At 39.9% G+C, this 22,282-nt stretch overlaps 1 protein-coding gene across 8 annotated transcripts in view; it reads left to right on the top strand.

The window, feature by feature from the left end:
• The window catches only part of SH3KBP1 (SH3 domain containing kinase binding protein 1), a 232,221-nt gene that overhangs the window by 95,322 nt on the left and 114,617 nt on the right, over positions 1-22,282 (top strand). The gene's annotated exons all lie outside the window — the stretch shown is intronic.

Genomic DNA, 22,282 nt, shown 5'->3' with positions numbered 1-22,282 from the left:
GCTATGATTCTGGTCACATTTTTCAACAGAAAGGCAAACCTCAAAATTTCCTTCATAAAATCTTTTATTACAAACCTAGTGCAAATAACTGCTTTTGTCATGTGCTAGTCATGTTTGATGAGGTGGCTGACCCTCAGTACGCTCAGCTTTGTTTTTTCTTTCAAACACAGGAAGTTTGGAGGCATTGATCTGTCTTTGGGTTGGATTATCTTTCTGCTTTTAATACATTTGGGCCATCTCCACAGACAGGCTTTGGTATTGCAAATGCTGCCAACTTCAGAGAAATTATAGCTAGCATGAAAAAAAATCATTTTTAAGATCAGCTAATTGGTGTATAATCAGTATACAGTTTACACAAATATGCACAAGAATATACTTCTCAGCCTATTAAGGTTAAAATGTGCTTACAACATACGACACAAACCCAAAATGAGACATAAAGAATTAATGGCACAGGAAACTTGAATTCAGCAAAATATTTATTCTTTGAGTTTAAACACCAGATCTTCATATGCATAAGTAGTGTCTCAGATACATTTTCTTTAAAAGTACTGTTTCTTGAAAATAAATGCTTGGATGATTTTTACCCTCAGGTAAGCTACACTGCACTGAAAGGCACTGCGTTCAGTTCAGAGAGGCAGGAAAAGGCACTTGTTTGTGCTGTACGTGTGGATGGCAGCCAGAAAGAAACTTGTGTATGTGTGTGTGATTTCTAGTGGTTTAATAATTTTTTTCTGGAGGCAGGCAAGAAGGACTTTATCCCATGCTAAAGGAAAGATCTCTGCTTGTTAAAGTTCCCTCTTGATTATTCAAAACTGTATTTAATGCATGCAGTGGAGGATACATGGAAAAATTATACTCTAGCATTTTAGTTTCGTGATTCTTCTGATAAAAATAATTCTCAGGAATGTGATGAGGGGACACTTAAGGTGCATGCAGTATAGCTGATTAGAGAGCTGAAGAGTAAGATATGTTCACAACAGGGGTAATTCTCTAATCTGTGAACATCCTTCTTTGCGTCATGTGACCATGCTTTTGGTTTCAGTATCCTCATATAAATACAGTTATACAGTAAGGGAAATTACAAAACAGTGCATTTTAAAATTATTGCATTACCTGTCTGATGCCATAAAATGAGTTTAGTTCTTTGGGTTTTTTTCTTGTAGCTGTAACTATAGTGTGAAATCTGCCTAAAATAGGCTTATTCTGTAGAACAGGAATACAGGGATAGGTGGTACCATTGTTCTAAATTTAAGATTAGTCTGTTGACCATTGACATGACTACTTTTTTTTTTTTTTTTTTCCTCTGGAAGAAAGATTTTAATGCCGTCTTCTTGGCAACAGTGGAATGGGGGCTCATTCTTCTCAAAGCAGATCTTTTTTGTAAGTCCTAGCTAAATAATGAATAAATAAGATATTTTAACTCTCAACTTTTTTCTATGTTATGGTCATTTGCTGCCCTGTTTTCAGTTAAGGTTTCATTATCTATCCAGATTCCAGTCGCTTATTCCAGTGAGAAAATTTATTTTCCTGTCATTTACTCTGCAGTGTCCCCCATCTTCTTTTTATCCTAAGTAGCTGCCCTTTCTTTTCAATTACTTCTTCCAGTTATTCTGCAGAATGCACAAGTGCTGAGCCCTGATGTAGCTGCTGCAATTTTGCATAGTTGGATCCAATCACTGATGTGGGATCCTAGTGAGTATTGTGAGGCTGTGTGCAGGAGTAGCCTGTAGAAGTTGGTTGTAGAAATCCCTCTTGATTTAAATTGTAATTCCAAGTTTGTTGTATCTGGGTATGCCCTGATTTCATCATCATCTGTTTGCCTGGGTGGCTGTCTTCTTGTGTGTCATATGTTTAGCTCTAGGATTCCTATTTATGGATCATGCTGTAAAACACTGAGCAAAAATAGTGCCACTACATCAAGGAGCTAACTATATACACCTCTGTGTGTATATATATGTATGAAACAAGGCAACAGAGAACAACAAAAAAAAAAGAATACAAGGGAACATGCATTATTTGGATGACTGCTATCGGGCTAAATATGGCTCTGCATTTGAAAATTGGGAGGGCAGTATGGACAAAACTGTGATAACACTGCGTTTAAAATTCAGCAGGCACTGTCAGGTGCCTGAATACTAAATGGAATTCTTTTAAAAGAATTCTTTTAAAGTAGCAACAGCAATGAGTTTGTAATTTTCTCATCTTAAAACTAATTCCCCTATCACAAAAGAAACTGCTTATTTTTCCACAAGGTTCTGCAGAGAAGTGTCTCCCTGCTGCCAGAAGTTCCCTCCTTCTCACTGCCATAGGATAAGTCATTTGGCACCTAGTAAGGCCTAGCTGCCTTTGAGGTCTGTCCCTGACCTTCTGCCTCCTGACTGTAACTGTGTCTGTCTCCTTTGGCCTTTCATCCGGGTGGTGTTGGATTTTTTGAGAACAGCGTGACTAACTTGATTTGAAAATTAGCAGAACAACCTTTCTCCCCTCACCCTTCTCACAACTTTCTGTGGTTAAGGAATGGCAGAAGATGAGCAGGGTGGCTTACCTGAAACCGAGCTTCGAAACGAGTCACTGGGTTCTCTACATTTCCCAGTGCTTTAGCATGGGGTATCTACCCCTTGTATGTGGCAGCTCTGCTAGAAGAGACAGACTTCCTAATTCTGTGACAGAGACAATGAAAACAAAGGAGCAATGCAGGGATACTGCTGTGGAATATAAAACCTAACCCTATCTGGAATGAAAATTTGAGGTCAAAGTGTATACTTTGTGTAAATTAACATCTTTTCCGTTACCTCTGAAACTTTGCCAGTGTACTTTAAACTGGGTCAGGAATGCTTGCCTTGTCATTCCTGGAGTTAATCTTGATGAATTTGTAACTGCTAAGTTAAGCATGTCCATTTAAGTGGACAGATCCTTAGTTCAGTGATGCTTTACCTTTGCTTGTCTTGGATGGTAGGTAGGATGGTGCTCTGTTGCTATATAGGGACAGGGATCTGATGTTAGCCTCCCCTGCTGGGCTGGAATCAGGGCTGTGTAGGTGTTGTCATCCTTCCCCCATTGCCTGTAGGCAGTGATAAGAGTGAGCCATGCTATGCTAAGTTAGGGCTCTAATCAGCGTGCTGAGGCAGTTGGAGATTTCTGGCTCCTGTGACAACCATAAAACCTTTAAATGACTTCTGGTGGTGTAGGTGAGAAGCAGGACCTGTCAACAGCTCCTTTTGGTGTCCTTCAAATTGCAGTGTCATGTGACATGATGACCTAAATCATTCGCATAAATTATTTGTCTGAAAGCTTGTTCTTCACCCAGTAAAAGCACCCCTCTATAAAGAAGGTTTTTGGATATAAGTGGAAGTTTAATGTAAACATATGCCTTTATACTCTTCTGTGATTGCATTTTTTTAAAGCAGCTCCATACTTGTGCTCTCTGCATTGGGATAGTGACTTGTTCTGCTGCTGTTGAATCATTTCAGTGCAGGAAACTTTCTGACTTCTATCTGCTTGGAGCAGAAGGAGACTACAGTCATTATTCAAAATCTTCCTTTTCTGACAGAATGGTATTTATAAAACCAAGTTGAGATAAACTTCTGCAGACAGTGGCAAGAATGTACACACCAAGGGAAGGATTGTCACTGTCTTGGTGGTTTAGGAGAGCTTAGCAGAGAGTTTTGCTTAGAAGCATGCTGTGGGAGTGACCTTTGTGAACCAGCTGCCAGTCTGGGGTTTGGTTAGGAGTGTATCTGTGGAGGAGACTTTGAATGCACTTTGCACAGGTATTTTTCACCTGTTCCTTTGCCTTACTGTCTTACTCCCTTTCCCGTGTGCACGTATGCAACATCTACAGTGCTTTAAGCAAAGCTTTGCTGTTTGCTGCAAGTGACAAGAAACTATGACAGATTTGTCCATAAAGCACATTGTTTGTGCTGGTTTATGATCTGTGACAGATTCTATGAAACATTCTACTTCCAGGCATTGATACAGGCTTTAAAACTTTCTTCTGATAAAGTGACATGCCTGGAATGCACTTGTCACTGCATTAATTTTAATTATTTTTCACATGCAGTGTGAAATACTTTGATTCATCTGGTTAAAAGCCCCTGAAGTTAGGGATGTTTGCTTCGCTATAACTAGATTGGAAAACCACATGGAGGTATCTGACAGTGTTCATAATGCATGGCTTGGATTATTCTTAGTAGGATGGCATTGTTAGTTATTTAGGCTTTCATTTTCAGATTCCTGTATTATGTGGGTGCAGTGACTTGTGTAACAAGATACTGTACCTGCAAAGATACAATTCTTGTTTCCACTGGAATGAAGTTTACCCCCATTTTATTCATTGAATACTTCATGCATGTTTTGTCTTTCAGAATTTCCTCCTTTACAGTCTATTCCACCATTTTCAAGGTGCCTTGTAACATGGGAAGTTGTGCTTGTTAGTGTTGTGTTGCTATGTGTTGTTCTGTTTACCGTGAATTTTTATTCTCTTGCTGCTTTCTAATGTTTCACGGTTAAGATGCACCAGTAGTTTGCAGTAGTTCCTATTCGATATCTTTTTGCATTGTCTTTTCAATTATAAATACATGTTTGTGCCTTTTCTTGCTTGGTGTTAATTTGTACTGTCTTCCTCTTTAAAAATTCAAAGCATGCTGCTGATGTCCAAGCTCATTGGTAGGGTGGTTGTGCTTTACAAGGGAGTGAAACGTGGAAATACTGGTAAGTGGCTGATCACTGATTCTTGGCCCCAAGCACAAGATTACAATATGAAAGATTGCTATTATTATCTGTCACACAGCAAGGACACTATTTCCTAACTTCAGCACCGACTTCAATTAGAAGCTGAAGCGGAGGCTGGGCAGAGGTCCTCATGGTGAGAAGTAGCTCCCTGCAGATGCTCAGATTAGCTGGGAATGAGTGTTGAAGTCAGCAGGAGTGTAGTGCCACTAGTATGGTCCTCTGTTTGGGCTGCATAACCCCAGTGAAGTTCCTCATGGTTTTAGCTGTTATGTATGTTACTATAGCATCTGGTGTGGCTGCATCTTCATAAATCTGCCACTCTGCTCCACAGACCCCTCCAGAGAGCACTGGCACGTGCAAGCATCCCCAGCCACCATGACAGCCTAAGATACATCTGCTTCCCCCCAGAAATGCTTGGCTGCTCCAGAATCTGTGTCTGATACCATTTTCTCCAGGGAACAGATTTCATCAGCATTGTACTTGTACAGTGGTCAGTCTGGCACTGTATTCATTGCTCAAATTTCTTGAGTAGCGCCCTGCAGTAGATGACAGGGACAGCACTGTGTTTAGTGACCAAACAGGGTACAATAGCATCCCAGCTGCCCAGTACCTTGAATTTAAATTATACACATTTAAGCAGCTCTTTTTTTATATACTAGGTTATGTATTTTCCATGCATTCCCGGACTTCGAGAAAACACACTTTGGCCTTTGGGGGGATCTGCTTGGTAGAGTACCATGGGATAAAACCCTGGAGGGAAGAGGGGCACAAGAAAGCTGGTTAATATTCAAGCATCACCTCCTCCAAGCTCAGGAGCGGTATATCCTGAAAGTCAGTTGAAAATGCCAGGAAGTCTGCATGGGTGAACAAGGAGCTTCTGGACAGACTGAAACACAAAAAAGGAAGCCTACTGAGAATGGAAGCAAGGATGGGTAGCCTGGGAGGAATAGAGAGAAATGATCTGAACAGGCAGGGGTCAGGTTAGGAAAGGTAAAGCCCTGATAGAATAAAATCCAGCCAAAGACATCAAGGGCAACAAAAAAAGGTTTCTATAGGTATGTCAGTGATAAAAGGAAGACTAGGGAAAATGTGGACCCTCTCTGAAAGGAAACAGGAGACCTGGTTACCCAGGACATGGAGAAGGCCAAGGTTCTTAATGTCTTTTTTTTCCTGGTCTTCATCAGTAAGAGCTCCAGCCTCACAACCGATGTCACTAAAGGAAAAGGCATGGGCCTTTTCTCCCATTCATACATGGGAGAATGAATAGCCACCCACTGTAGGAGAAAATAAGGTTCAAGATCATCCAAGTAATCTGAAGGTGCACAAGTCCATGCAACCTGATGAGTTGGATACACAGATTTTGAGGGAACTGGTGTATGAAGTGGCTAAGTACTATCCATTATATCTGAGAAGCTGTGGCAGTGCGGTGAAGTTCCCACTTACTGGAAAAGGAGAAGAAGAATCTTCATTTTTAAGGCAAGAAGGAAGACCCAGGAAACTACAGGCTGGTCAGTGTCACCTTGTGCCTGGCAAGACTGTGGAGCAGATTGTCCTGAAACTATGCTAGGGCACATGGAAAATATAGAGGTTATTGGTGACAACCACCATGGCTTCACTAAGGGTACATCACATGTAACAGATCTGGTGGCCTTCTGTGACAGGATTCCAGTGCTGGTGGATAAGGGAAAAGCGACTAAATGTTATCTAACTGGACTTGTGCAAAGCATTTAACGTTGTACTGCATAACATCCTTGTCTCTAAACTGGAGAGACATTTGACAGATGGACCACTCAGTGGATAAGGAATTGGCTGGATGATGACACTCAGTTGTGGTCAACAGCTTGATGACCAAGTGGAGACCAGTGACGAGTGGCATCAGTCGGGGGTTGGTATTGGGACCGGTGCTGTTTAACATCTTTGTCAGCGACATCGACAGTGGGATTGAGTATGCCCTAAGCAAGTTTGCTGACACCACCAAGCTCTGTGGTGTGGTTGATGTGCTTGAGGGAAGGGATGCCATCCAGAGGGACCTTGACAGGCTTCCGGGGTGGGCCAATGTGAACCTCATGAAGCTCAATGAGGCCAAGTGCAAGATCTTGCATGGGGTTGGGGCAGTCTGAAAGCACAAATACAGGCTGGGCAGAGGCTGGATTGAGAGCAGCCTGAGGAGAAAGACTTGGGAGTGTTGATTAACGAGAAGCTAAGCGTGACCCAGCAATGTGCACTTGTAGCCTAGAAAGCCAACCATAGCCTGGGCTGCATCAAAAAAGCATAGCCAGCAGATAGAGGAAGGAGAGTCTCCCCCTCTGCTCTCAAGGGACCCCACCTGCAGTACTGTGTGCAGCTCAGAGGCTCCCAACGTAAGGAGGACGTGAATCTGTTCAAGTGAGTCCAGAGGAGGGCTGTGAAGATGATCAGGGGGCTGGACCACTTCTATGAAGACAGGCTGAGAGAGCCTGTCTTCATAGGAGTTCAGCCTGGAGAAGACTCCAGGTGACTGTAGAGCAGCCTTCTAGGGAGCAGAAGCACTTTCTAGCAACTGAAGGGGAGCTACAAGAAATCTGGAGAGGGACTTTTTTCAAGGACATGTAGTGACAGAACAAGGGGCAATGGCTTTAAATTGAAAGAATGTAGATTTAGATTAGAAATAAATTCTTTACTGTGAGGGTGGTGAGAATCTGGAATAGGTTGTCCAGAGGGTGGTGAGAATCTAGAGCAGGTTGTCCAGAGGAGCTGTGGCTGCTCCATCCCTGACAGTGCTTGAGGCCAGGTTGGACGGGGCTTTGAGCAACCTGACCTAGTGGAAAATGTCCTAGCCCATGTCAGGGAGTTTGGAACTGGATGATCTTTAAGGTCTCTTCTAACCCAAACCACTGTATGATTCACTGGGGATATTTCAGTGGTAAACTAACCAGTTAAAGTACCCTCACACAAGTTTCAGTCATTAACACCAGATATTCCTTTCATTTTAAATAACTTTAAATGCTGTATTCCCTGTAGTGTATGTCCCTACCTCTTTTAATACCATGTGTACTTTGTGTAGACTTCTGTGTAGACTCCTGCCAGATTCCAGATGTCCCTGATCTATATAGTGTTGTATCTAGCTCTGCAAAAGCTGCAAGATGCAATGTCAGCCATTAGTGCTTAATTTTGCAACTACAATCATAAGACTTGGTATTTTTTTCAGGCCCAGGAATTCTCTGTTAGACTACTGACTCAGCAGAGTGTTATCCATTTGGCTGCATGGTGGGCCAAACAGGAAGAATGATTAAGGTTGACATTAAACTAGAAAGAAAAATGCAGAGGTTGTTTTTAATAGCCAGCCAGTTCACTGTCTGCCTCCTCACACTGCTGCAGGAACACTTGATCTGACAGGATGGCAAGGAGCGTTGCAGGAGCTGAGAGAAGCAAAGGGAGAAGCACTGTTGCCTTTATTTGGTTGCAGATTAGAATAATCCTAAAAATGCTAGGAGAGAGTGATGGTTTGTCAAACTTTTTCATGGTCAGTCAATTAAATCAACTGCTATCAAAACCAGACATATCTTCTTGTCAGTTTGAATGGTCAGTGTTGCTCTTCACTTTTTCTTGTGCTGGGGAGGTATGTGGCTTGGTTAGTGTCCCAGAGAAACACCACTACAGTTGTATACAGAGTATTTCTTATACAGAACCCTTCTCCTCACCCCATCACAGAATCGTTATGGAGATGGATTTCATTACAGATGCAGTTGACTTGAACCAGAGGCCTGTTTATTCACAGCTTCTAACTTTCAGGAAGTAACTTCTAAGTCATGTAGCAAGTGTAATGGAAAAGACAAGAGGAACTTGAGAGCTATTTTTAGGAAAAGAGAGTGATTATCCCAGCAAAACTAAAAAGAGATGTTGAGACATTGCAAACTTAAAACCTGGACAGATTTTTTTTTTTTTAATTCTTTTAAGATGAAGGAGTGTCTTTTAATGTGTACATCAGTTGACTGTCTGTTTGAGTAGTCCTCCACTTACCTTTTTATTTCTATGGAGATTTATATTCTCCTATGCATTGTATGAAAAACCCACTAAAAAATAGAAACCGATAGTGCCAGGAAAAATAGCAAACCTGATAAAATGCCTTCAAAGGCACAGAGTGCATTTTAAGCATTTATAATTATTTTTATTTTTACAAATACAAGTAATGCTTTCAAAAATAAAAGTAATATTATTGCCCAAATATGTTAGCATAACAGGTGACATAATAGTTTTTTAATAGACTGTAAGATTCAAAAGGAGAGGGTGAGCAGACATGGGTGTATAGATGCCATCAAAAAAGCTATCAAGATGGTGAGTTATGAAACCAGACTACTTGCCTTGCCTAACGTCAGAAGTCTGGAAGACTCTTGTTTAAGGGAACAGAACAAACAAAGAAAGTAATCTATACAAAATCACTCAGTTCAACATGGAGAGCTCTAGCACGTTGATTAACATGACATCAAGGAGTCCTAGGCAGCATCCTGGTGAAAAGTTTGTGCCAAGAAATGGGGATAGAAGTAGTCTGTGTGAATACTGCTGTGGGGAGAAAAAGGTAACTGTCAAAGAAAAGTCTGGTGGCAGGTTCAGCAGGGGATCTTGGGTGCATTTGCATCCTTGGATGGTGTTAGGAGAGCTGTGCAACTGGATTCCAGGAATTGGTTTATTTGGCAGGAAGTTTCATCTTTACACACATCACAGCTGACATGAAGTCATCACTACTCACAGCACATTGTTAGAAGCAGAAACGGTTGTGACCTTAGAGGCAAAGTCGAAGGGCATTAGGGTGAAGAGTCTTGCAAGTATGACGTGCCCAGATGTATCATGGAGGGGGAAAATCTGGATGAGCTACTGGATGAAGGACTTTGAGCAGGCAAAGCAACAGAGGTTTTGGTGGGAAGTTATTTACAGCTTAAAAGTTGGTGTTTGATACAAGGTAGTAAGACTGAGTTATTTCCGCATAGAAATCTTTCAGTGTCTAAAACCTGCTGAAAACTAGCAGGAAGCTGAAATACAAGGTGAGCAAAGATCATTTGAAAGACAGTTGTCAATAGATCCCTTGACTAGGACACAGAATGTTTAATTTCTTAATCACCATTCTGAAATTCATATGGGTAGTTACCATGCCACATGTAGAAAATAGAATTATAGAAATTAAAAGGCAGACAAGCTTTTAGTATAAGGACACAAAACCCAACAAGCACATGTTCTGCAGTCAGGTTGTAGGGAGTTCTGTGCCACAAACCTGTGGATTCAGTTGTTAACTGGCCATGTCTAGAAGAGGGCAGAGTGATTACATTCCAATTTGCCTCAGCTATCTGCCTTTGCTCTGTTCTGGCACTTCCCCATCATTTGTGTTGTGAAATTCATTGCTTAATGAAAGAGTGGCACGCTGCTCAAGTGGTTATTTCAAGTTTATTTAGAAACATAATGCAAACCACAGCGTCTTTGGGACTAAAGGATTTGTAATGTGGGAGTGGACAACTGGCCTTTGCAGTCTCCAGAGTAAAGGAGGATGCTCTTCAGTAGCTATCTTATGATGTAAGGTATTAAAGATTAGATTAGATTTCCACCTAAGCTTCTCAGTATAAATACTGGACCTAATGTAAGGAAATGTAACAGTACACTGAAGAATATTTTTTGAAATAAATTCAGGGAAAGCAGACAACTGGTTTGCACACAATACAGAAACCTATGAGGATTTTATTTTCTTCCTTACTATTCTTTTCTAGTTCTTAAAACCCAAAATACAGTGTGACGGATAGAACTGCTTTTGAAATAAAAATATAACTGAGTCCTTGGAGAGTAAAAGACAAATTTGTCATGATATCATGAAACTTCCTTTTTCAAATCCTATAGGAATCCTATTATAAAACTCATTTCAGAATATGAAGGCACTGATGTAATTTTCTGAATCAGATTTATTAAAAAAGTGTAAAATTGGTTTTGCTAGCATCCTTGTGTTCTAAGATTGCTATTTGCCCTACATGCCCATGTAAAGGAAGAAAGAGATAAGAAATTTACTTCCCCCTTCAATCTGTCCATACTTGATGAAGGGGGTAACTGCAGCCCCAGGAGGCAGACAGCATTCAGGAAGATGGGATACATAGCCCTCACGTTACTATTCCAGGTACTGCTCCAGGAAGCCATCTGCAGCAAGCGACTGTCATGCCCTGACCCCCTTTCCTAGTTTAGTGCAAAGGAGCTGGGCTCAAATACTTGTTTGCATATGAGGGAAGAGAGTCACATTGTCAGGAGAGTGTCATCTTGTGACAATCTGGGGTCAGGGGCAGTAAGGGCAGGTAGAGGTTGAGGTGATTAGAAGGCAATGGGTGCAGATCCATAGTTTCATTAATTCTGCTGCTTATGAAAGAACTTTCAGAGGCTTTTGGATGGCCTGTTCATCATGCAAAGATGAAATAATTTAATACTATGCATATGTGTTGTTCAACATGTTTCTAAGCACACAAAACAATCTTTTTTTTTTTTTTTCACTCAACTTATGCCACCCTCGTCTAAATGCAAAGAGGAGCAAAACTGTGGTAGTTCATCTTCCTGATTTCTGTTTGAGTTTAATAATAAAAATAAACAGTAGCTCTGCAGTGGTTTTGGAATAAATGATCAAGGTTTCACTTCCTCTTGTATTTCAGTTACCTAGATGGAAGTCTTACTGGTTAAGAAGCAAGACAGGAATTAAAAGTTCTAAAAAGAGACTGCAGCTCCCTAGTAAAATGCCAGTGCTCATAGTCTGTAGTTCTAGTATTTGCTGTCTGATCCCAGGTGACATTTACTGTAGATATGATCCTACGGGAGTTCAGCCTGGTGAGCTAGAGGATGGGTTGTACTAACATGAGATTTGTAAACAGGGAAAGGCATCAAATGTATGAAGTTGAGTTTCTGCAGGTTTGCTGACAGCTCACACCTAGTTTCAATAATATGCTTTGCTCTCAGCATCTTTGCGTGTCAGAGGCTGACTCACAGGAAGGAGAGTGCCTCAGAGCAGCTTGGTTGGATTTTAGCAGTCAAACTGTAGACAAGGAAGATTAGTAACAGAGAAGTGATATAGAATCATGGGGCATAGCCTTAAAATAGAGTGAGAGCAGAGCTGAGGCTGGAAAGCGCCTCTGAAGATGGTTTTGGTCAAGCCCCTGCTCTAGGGTGAGCTAGAGCCAGTTTGCCCAGGATCATGTCCAGTTGGATTTTTAATATCTCCAAGGATGGAGACTCCACAATCTCTCTGGGCAGCCTGTGCCAGTGTTTTATCACCCACCCAGTATAAATATATATTAAAAACAAAATAAAAAAACACACCCCCCAAAAAAAAAGTAAGAAAAGCATTAGTTATATTCAATTAAAAACTAGAGATCCTGGTCCACTGGAATTCCTGCTTTTCTCATTTTCTGGTTGCTGGCCAAATAGCAAGATGCTGTACAGACAGGAGATTGTAGTCTTGAATGCTTAAGGCACACATCATAAATTATCACAGAATGAAGCCACCCCTAACCCATGTCTCAAGCTAGTTTCTTAAAATGCAAACTTACTACTCCATTTTCAAAGGCTTTTTGGAGTGGAGCGGTCTGCAAAGTGTCACTGTAACATGAAAGAAAAAGGTGAACGTGGACAGGATAAAAGGATATCAGGAAAGGCTGAGGGGAATGTGATGTGGAGGGGGTGGAGCACTGTTGAAAAAGTAAACACAAGTAAATGCTGGCCATAGTGTCCATTAGCCAATGCTGAAAGACTGGAAGGTCAAAGAGTTAGTGTTATAATGCAGTGTCAAGTACTGCTCAAGTGTGTCTGCCTCTTGCCAGTGCTCTCCTATTAGAGCAGCATCTCTAGCACAGGTAACTGTCATGTGGTTAGGTGGTTCCAGTAATGCATTGCATCATTTAACAGGCAGTTTTAAACAGAGAAGCTTCTGGAGTCTTACAAGTATTTCTTTTAAAACCACATAGCTCCCATGCTAAATGTGGCCCAGGAAACCAGGGCAGGTGGCATGAGTAGAAGAAAACAATTACTTAATGTATGTTCAAAATTAGAAGATATTGATGGTGCCTTTTTAGAATAAACTGTTCCTGTATCACTTGAAATCAGCAGAGAAGCAGTCAGGAGGAGAGAGGGCAGATGATAAATGATTCATTTGCTTGCCTCCTCCTTGAGATTCTTTTCTTTGTCAGCTGGAGATAACAGATGTCTTAAAGATTATGAATTCACAGGAAAATAACAGAAGACAATGGGCAGCCAAGGCAGTATTCTTGTAGTCTAAAAATTTCATTTCTTACATTTTATCACCTGTCACGTCTCAAAATCTAGCAAAGCTCTTATATTAACAAATCGCTTTGCTCACAAGCATTTTGATTCTGTGGGGATTTCAATGAGGAGAAGTGGTTCTCCTGTATTTGGACTATAATCTTTCTGTTCATTGTGACTCAGCCTTTGGTTACAGGCAAGTCAGCTAGGCACGGGGAAACATGAAGACTGACTGTCTGTTTTGCTACACTTCAAATATAGTGCTTTTTGCAGAACTCTGTGGTTATTGGTGAGAAAAAATGTCAAAGGACACTGTATGAAATCTTTTAAAGTTAATTCAGAACAGCCTGTATTTTCAGCTTCAGTAAAGGGCCGTTTCTCTTCAGTCACCATTCACTATGTGAGATTCTTGTATTAATATTCTAATCTCCTCAGGGATCACTATCTTCCACTACCCAGGACTGTATTGAAGATGGCAAAGAATAACATGAGACTTGTTGCAGTAAAACTTCTGCAACACAAACCAAACACAACAGTGTATTCTTTGTGGGTTTGTACATTGAGTACACACTGCAGATAAAATACTGGAAACCGAATAAGATGTGAACTAATTGCTCTGGCTCAGAAAGGGGTTATGTATTTGCTCCCAGTATAAGAAAAAGGCTAGATACATTGGTGAATATTTTGTCATTCATGTGGCTCTCTGTGCTAACTGAAGTGAAAGTGGAAGGACTGACAGTTCTGGAGCGGCTGCCAATACTATGTACTGTAAAAGAAGGGGCCATGTTTGCCTAGTCACTCTGGGTTTATCTGCAAGGAAACGTTGCCATGGAGTGCTATCTTCTGTACTGGAAAGGTGTTCTTCAGTTAAATAGACCCTGTGACTCTCTCTATTTCCATGTACAAATTTGGCTTTGTTCACTAAGCTATTTGGAGTTCAGAGGTCTTTTACATGCATACATATCCATTGCAAATTGATTTGCAAGAGCATGTTTAGTCTCACAGTGAAGGCCGAATGGTCATCAGATTTGTTGTCATCCCAGCTTAAACTTGATCTGTTGAGAAAGGAGATGAAACAGTTCTGTGTTTGCTTTTGCCTCTTGCTACTGAGTCAACATCCCTACCTTACCACACTCTTTTTGAAGTATAAATGCTCTCTTTGTCTTTACAAAAGGTTGTTTAAATTGGAGTTTCAGTGCAGGCTTCATCTCTCGTACTGGGTTTTAAGATATGAACATCTGTGAACACAGCAAAATAATAAAATGACAAGATCAGGATCTAAGAGCAGACAAAGAAATGTAATTTACCAAAAAAAAAAAAAAAAAAAAAAGAAAAAGACTGACAAGTAATAAGTAACAGCGATATTTCTATAAATAAAAAAGGTATGAATTACCTCCGAGGCAAGCAAGTTATTAGATATTTTGCATGCTTCAGCCTCTGTCCTCAAAGGCAAAAGATAGTGAATTATGCAAAGCTTTACATATATTTATATTAATCTTTCCTTGCAGCACAAAGATACCAAGTATCTTTTATGTGGTGCTTGATTTAAAATTTTGCCTGAGATACAAAGTCCTAGATTTGCCTTCCCTCCCCCCATCTTGGGTATTGGTAGAGATTTCTTCTATGCTTAATAGAAGCTTTCTATATTACTGAATATTACTTTCTATATTACTGAATTTCCTTACTGTCTGGTTTTCAGTAATGCAAGCAGCGCACCCTTCATGGGACAGCCAGGGTTCATATTTGTTCCCATGTGCTGCATTTTGTAAAGATATTTAGACTGATATTAGTGGATGATTTAATATTTATAGGTGACTGTATCAGGGTATAGTGTAGCTTAGAGTAGCTCTATGTTTTCATACAAAAAAAATTTAGCTCTGGAGACAAATACAAGCATTAGTCTGGAAGTGGAAGCTGTCTGTGGCTGCAGGTGTGCTGTGGGGCTACATAGAAACACAAGGCATGACTGAGAGGCTGCTAGAGGAAATACACTGAAATTCCTTGGTCATGCAAAGACTGCGTGTGGAAGCTGCATAATCTTCCTGTTCCTCTTCTCCAAGCAGCATTAAAGATTAACTAGAAAAAGCTGCTCTTAAAGCAAGATTTTAGCTGGTGTTTGTACCTGAAGTAGTCAGGTACTGCACATAATAAAAGGGGTTTCAAAAGAGTTGAACCCTTAGTACTGAAGGAATCATTGACAGCTGTCTTCCCTGTGAGCATGTCTTGTTTCAATTGCTTCTGTGGTTGTGTGCTTGTGTCCCTTTCTACCCCATGTCAATAAGCTCCCTTGGGTAAGATCAACCTTCCAGTATCATAGCTTCAGCATTAGAAGAGGTATGCAGTGGCACTGGAGTATATACTTGAGCATCTCTAAACAAATGCAAATACCATGTTGAGACATTGCAGTGCTTCTGGTGACTGATGAAAATTAAAATATTTGACAACTGCATTTTGTGTTGTGTATGTGAAAGTAAAGGTGAAGTCATGAATGAATAGTGGGCCGAGTCAGGGAAGTTTTCAGAGGCTTACATTTGCGTAGTACTTAAAGGAGAAGCATTCTTATACAGGTACTCCAAAACTGATGGAAGGTAATTGTAGACCCATTATGTATATCTGTGACCATGTGCACAGCTGGAATATAATATTAATATGACCTTTTTATCCTACTTTCTTTATCTGTATATTGAATAGTATTAAGGAATACAGAACAGGAAATATGTTGCTGCAAAGCTATTTAGTAATTGTAAATCTTGTGGGTAATGAAGTGCCAGGAGAGTGTCATGTAATGTTGTGTGTATTTATTTTTGCACACTTTGATAGTTATAAAGAAGAAGTTACAGAATAATGTTTTATGGTATTGATATTTTTAAGCATCATAATTGATGCATTAATCACATAGACTCAGTCCCGTGTTTTTTCTGCCCTCATAAAGTGTATCCACAAAACACATCCAAGTGTCCTTGGTTTCTTAAATTGCTTTATTTCATTATTGTAAAGGCAAAAATGAATCCCTGCAGGATTTCAGGGTGGGTTGTTGTGGGTTTTTTTTGGTCATGCAGGGAAACAGAATAACAAAGGAGTCATGAGAAAAAGTTTGGTAAATAAGTTATAGTTTGGAGCAACAGTGTTTGGGTTGAGCACGTATGGGCCAATTGTTTCATTACTTTGTACTGGAATCTTTTCTTGAAGTTTTAAGGTGCTCCATGTTTTTGGTTGTCCATTTACGCTGGAACAGCTCCTGTTCCTTGCTCTTCTGACTGAATCAGCGTTAACTTTGAGTGGCTGTTCCTTTTTACTTCTCAGAAGGCAAGGATTTGGAGGCCCTTTTTGTCTCTTGCTTAATGTTGAGCAATTTCTCTTTTTCCTGTATTTTTTTTTTTTTAAATGCAGTTGAGGATTATAAACTATTCCATAATGTAGTTTGTTACTGTTTGCCTTGGATACTTATTTGCAGTAACAACTAGTGCTATGCTAAAAATTTAACCCTGGAAGAGCTTGTACAGTGTGTCGGAAAGATGTAGAAGCAGGGGTCTTTTAGAGTGAATGTAACCTTAGGTGCCTAAATACATTAGTATACTTGCAAATCTTTCCCATGTTACTACCTTTTAACTATGTTGGTTATTATGACAAAATTAGGCTTCTGGGGTAGACAAATGGGAATCTCAGTACTTGAACTAGAGGTTAGTCATTTGTGATGAATGCAGCAAGGGAGATCAAGTAGTGACTAACAAGCTATTGGAAGAGACGCTAACTATTATTTAAGTGCTCTGAGTATTCTGTATATAAAAAATACATTTGTCTTTTGGCAACAAGGCTTTTGATCATTTTAACTATTCTGCCAACAATCCTGACCAATTCTAGGTGTTTTTCAGCAATGAAATGACATGCAAATGCATGTGAAAGTGAAATGAAATGAAACGAAACGAAACGAAATGAAATGAAATGAAGGTGTAGTCATAAGGGAGAAAAGTGCTGTGGACATGCCAGTATCTGAAACATAAGTCAGTGGCCATAGCATAATTTAAAAGTTCTGCCTCAAAGAAAAGTTCTGCCTTAAAAAGACATGGAAGTATCTCTGGCTCTGTCTGGACTATCTAGTGAAGTACAGATGTCTGAGGTTGCCAGAGAGGTACAAGGTGCAATCAGATACTCTAATGAGCATGCTTTTTGAGTTTCTATATCACTTGCTTATAGTTTTATTGGCAATGTGCCACTGGGGGTGGCATAGTCATTATTCAATGGTAGTTCATTTTGTTTGATGCAAGTCTTACCGGGGAATTTTACAGATCTTTAGGAATGCATTTGTGTTTGGATAAATGCTTTGAGATGCAACAATGTGATGTTCAAAGCTTAAACTTCTAGAGGTGGAATTTTGTTCTGTGGTTTGCCAAGCCAAGTGCTATGTTCCCTGTTTTACAGCACTGAAAAAAGAGTGTGTTGCTCACCATGGGCAATTTGATTTGTTACTGTTAATATGTGTTGTTAGTTTAGCATTAATGATCACAGTGAAGCAAATCCCTTACCCACAGGGTTATAAATCTTTGGACGTGCTTAGTAGCAGAGGATTTTGAGGTATAAAGTCTGCTTTCCATGAGCACTAAAGGTGTGAGGCAGTGATGAGGAAATTTAACATTATAACTTTGGGTGTTTTTTCTATTAAAAACCCTCTTGATAAATTACAGCTTTTTGAATGCATTAGACTCTTGTGAACCACACACAAAAAAAAAAAAAAGGAAGAAGACCAAAAGAATATGCGTGTGGCGTCTTTTGAAAATTACTCTATATTAAAGAACTGAATTGCTGGCAGCCTTCTTACCATAAACCATCACTCTTAAAAGTTTTTCAGTTTAATTTAGTAAAAATGAATGCTTATAAATACCACAAAGGCTCATTTAACTTATGAGAACAACTAAGAAAATACAGGGAAATTTCTGTGGCATTCAGAGTTTCTCAGCACCACCAGCTAGAGACGTTGCAGGGCTGGCTAGATGCAGGCATTGCAGAATTTTTGCTTCCCCCTCTTTTCCAACATTGCCTTGGGCAACTTGTTCTACTCCTGCACTGTATATGTAGGCTGGTGACTTGCCAAAAGAATTAGCCTTTTGGTTTGTTTCTTTTTCCCATTTGTTGCTCAGCTTTGGAGGAATGTGATACATACCTGCCTGATAACAGGAATATTTGTCCTGTGCTTGCAGAATGAACTATTCTATGCGGATAATGTGGCACTGTTCATTTTTGAGGACGTAGAACAGTGAATGTTAATTTTCACTTTCAGTACTGAGATACCTTTTGGGAAACTTACTTTCTGCTCAGCTATTGTAGAGCTAATGGTGCCTGGGGCTCCAGAGGGCCAGCAGCAGCAAGAATAATTGATTTATTTCAATATATCATATTTATTTATTACTTTTCTGAACATGTATTCCTGGGCCCTTGTGCAACCCTCAAATAACAAAGTATAGCAAAACATGCCCTTTAAAATGGCAGGTTATTTGGCATTATAGCATTTTCACAATGGTAGTTGAGGAAAACAACAAATCTTAACATGAGCAGTGCAATTGAGGGTTCCTCCTGGTGTGATTTCCTTTTAGCAGAGCTGAAGGACTGGCAGTTGTATAACCTCACACGCTGAGCTTATGCGTGTCAGCAGCCCAGCGAGCAGCCCTGCTGAAGGTCTGTTCTCTGCAAGGCTTTAAAAATGTCATGGCTTAATTGCCATGGGAGACACATGCCTGAGTGTTTCTGCCCAAGTGACTATCCATCCCATTACACCAGACTGGGTGAGGAATTTTCTGTTTACCAGGGCATCTCCTAGCTTTACGTGATAGTTTCATAGAATTTAGGATGTGACTAAGCTTGTGTTCCAAGGCAAATTTAACATAGACTCCAAGTTTTAGGAACAATGCTAAACAGGGAAGTGGAGTGTCTGCTCTGCCTGTGTATGTGTTAGTATTTTTTATTTAACTTAGTTGCCTTTAATGTCTTCAAATGAATATTTAAATTGTAGAGATATTCTAGAGGAAAACAAGATTCTAGGTTAAATCCCGCTGATGTCCTAAGAGCCCAATATGAAAGTTTTGATTTTTGTTAAGTGTTGTTGATTTATTGCATGTGTTCTTTGTGTAATAGCTCTCATGAGTGCAGCAACCAGAAAATCAGTTGTTGTATTTTTACATCTTTCCAAGATTTCTTGAGGCATTTGTTTAATGTATGTTGTTACCTGTTGGAGTGAAAATAAAATCTCGACAACGTTTTCGGTTTTGTTTTGTTTTGGTTGGTTTGTTTGTTTCCTGAGAAGAGAGAATTACTTGAAACTGATCTCTCGAGGTCAGAGTGAGACCTGCAATGTCACTACAGAGATTGAGAACCTGTCAAAAAGCACTGATGCTCTGGTATCTAAAAATGAGTAGCTCAGTTGTTAATGTGCTTTAAGAAAAAGGCATACATTTTAAAGATGTTCTGTTTTTTTTTTATTTTTTTGAGTTAAGTTGGGCAGAAGTCAGCTTCAAGACAGCAATCTGGTATTACAAAGGTAATATTTTAGGGATTACTCTGTGGGAATCCATGTGGATCCTTTATAGAGAGGAGGAAACAAAGTAAGCTGAATGTGTACAGTGGTTCCACAAATTTGAGCTATTTGCTTTCATTTACTGTGTGTTGTGATGTGCTGCTGTGCATAGGTAATTTAAGGGGTGTGAATTATGTGATAGAACATATGAGAAGTGGGAAAGACGCAACAGCAATTCATGTTTAGTTTTGGTTTATCCAAATGCTTTCTCTAGAGATCAATGCAAAATGCCAGCAAGGAGCAAAATAGTCGAACACTGTCTCAAAGGTTAGCTAAGGGAGTAATATTTTGGGATTATTCGATGACAACATGAGATGTATGCAGTGTGAATAGGAGAAAAGGCCTTTTATGGGACATTCACAAATCTTGTGTTTTTGTTCTTGCATTCTGAAGCTTCATCTACAATCCACGAAAGAATATTACAAGTTTGTGTATCCTTGTTCTTTAGAAAAGTTAATTTATCGATACATCTATCTCTTGCCTGCAGTATTTCTTAAAGTTCCCTATACAGTCATTTTGGATGAATTGTGTGCTAGCCAGTGTAACAAGCTCTTTTTGTAATGTATCTTTGCCAATCATCATCTGAGAAAAGAAACCAAAGACACAGGCAAGTGCAAGATCTTGTGTTGGGTCATAGGCCCCCTCATGGCACAAGTGCTAATTGCGTAAGGGAGAGTGGGGAGCTCCAGTGCCAGGCAGTGGGACCTAGTGCGTATGGCAATTAATTAAGTCCCGAAGTTACAGATGACTGGAGCAAGCCACCCAGAATTACAGTGAGGACAGAAGCATTTGCTGCTCTTTGGAATGTGCTGTTTGTGAAAATCACTAGATGAGAGCAACAGACTGTTATTGTTGAGAACAGGCCAGACAATGGGTCATTTGGCCAAAACTGGTGTAAAGGCACCACTTGATGCTGAGGAATATTTTTGCATCTCTGGAAGGTGCAAAGCTGAATGAGCTTGTCCAGTCCTAGTAAGACTGTGTAACTGCTTTTAAAGTGCAGTCTAAAAAGCGTGTTGGAAACCCTGTCACCAAGTTCCAATTTATGTCTTGTGATAGAGTGTTTCACCTATAACACTAATCCAAAGTAATAATTCATACTAGGAAGTTTAAAAGATAAATGTACTAGAACTAGTAGCTTTGATGAACATACGCATTTTCAGTTCTGCATGTGGTTGAGTTAATGTGTAGTTTAATACTGTGTTTTACACTTTGCCACTGAAAGATATAAAATATGCAGCCTGTATGGCAAGGCCAAGTGTTGCTGTTGGAGTTTGGACTTGCTTTGTCTAATTTGCTGGTGATGATTCGACTGCATTCTTGATGTTGCACTTGCAGAAGTTTCTGCTCCTTTCATTGCATTTTAAAACTATCAGACTTAGAAAAAACAAAAAAAAAAAAACAACAAAAAAAACCCTGCTGGTATATGGTTAAACTGTGCAGGTGTCTTTTGAGTTTGTTTCCAGTTACTTTTCTAGTATTTCCTTCTTCGTTGGGTTAGACTTAAATAATGATCTGGGCTTCACTAGTACTTCAGTTGTGTCTGTCAAATGCACAAGCCTGGCTCCTGCTGCGGCATACAGAAGAGTTCCACTTCTTAGTTAGTTAAAGGCTTTCCTGTAAAAGCATATGACCACTGTACTACTGTAAGTTGCTTCCCGTAATTGCTCCTGTTACGCAAAAGACTCATACATGCTAAAAGGCCTGAATATTGCTGCATGTTTTTAAGAAAAGAATGAATTCATTGAACAGCATGAGGTTTGCTGATATTCTGATGGTGCATATGTTATGACTTAAGAGCGTAACAAAAATGTATCTTCCAGGCTTTCAGGTTCCTCACAGACAGACCTTGGTCATAAAATTCAAAGCAGCAGCCAGATGGCTAATACCTGGAAGTGTTTCTGTGGAGTCTAGCAAAAGAAAACCTACTCCTTGGTAACACTAGGACATTAACACACTTGGAGTCATATATTACTAGCAACAATGGTATTTTGCATTTTGGCTTAGTTGTGCTTAATGGAGTCCTGCAATCTCTGTGATTCAGCTGCACATGTCAAATCAGGACACTTCCCAGTTCATCTGCTTGTGAGAAAATGCAGCAGCTTTATATAACCAGTTTGGTAGTGTACTGGAAGCACCTCAGATATTCTGTCTCCCCTCAATCCTCCTTGCAGTTTTGTTCTCTTCTCTGGTATTTTAATGTCACAGATTTTTAAAAAAAAACAAAAAACCCCAACAAATCCCCCCTAAAACCCCAAACTACCACAAAAAACCCAAACCAAACAGTGTGTGTGTTATGTCCCCTTTCCTTCTTCCTCTCCTCTCCCCTCCCCCCCCCCAAATATTTGCACCCAGCTTACTTCTGTTTTCTGCTAGACAGGGAATAAACAGACCTCAGCAGGTTTGGTTGTGTTTTTTTTGTCACACATCTGAAAGCATTCACCCTTTCAACAGCATGTCAGTGATGAGACAGTTGGAATTGGCATGTCATATCCCAAGTCAGAGAAATATTTCCCAAATCCCCCAGGAAAAGAAGGAAATTGGAAGCTGAGACTTCTGGTGCTTTTTAAAATCAGCATTGTATTTCTCCTAGCGGGTGGATATAAAATGGTGGAGTTCTTGTGTTATAGAAGGTAGTGACAGAATCTACATTAGAATTGAGTGTGACTAAGACTTTATCTGAAGTCTTAACACTATCTTCATTATACTTTAAAAAAAGCAATTTAAAAAGAT

The sequence above is a fragment of the Pezoporus flaviventris genome, unplaced genomic scaffold (genome assembly GCF_033815535.1).
Source record: "Pezoporus flaviventris isolate CSIRO_AGI_PZ_B2104156 unplaced genomic scaffold, CSIRO_AGI_Pfla_v1 ptg000015l, whole genome shotgun sequence".
Lineage (NCBI taxonomy): Eukaryota > Metazoa > Chordata > Aves > Psittaciformes > Psittacidae > Pezoporus > Pezoporus flaviventris.
This window is presented reverse-complemented; position numbering and strand designations above follow the sequence as displayed.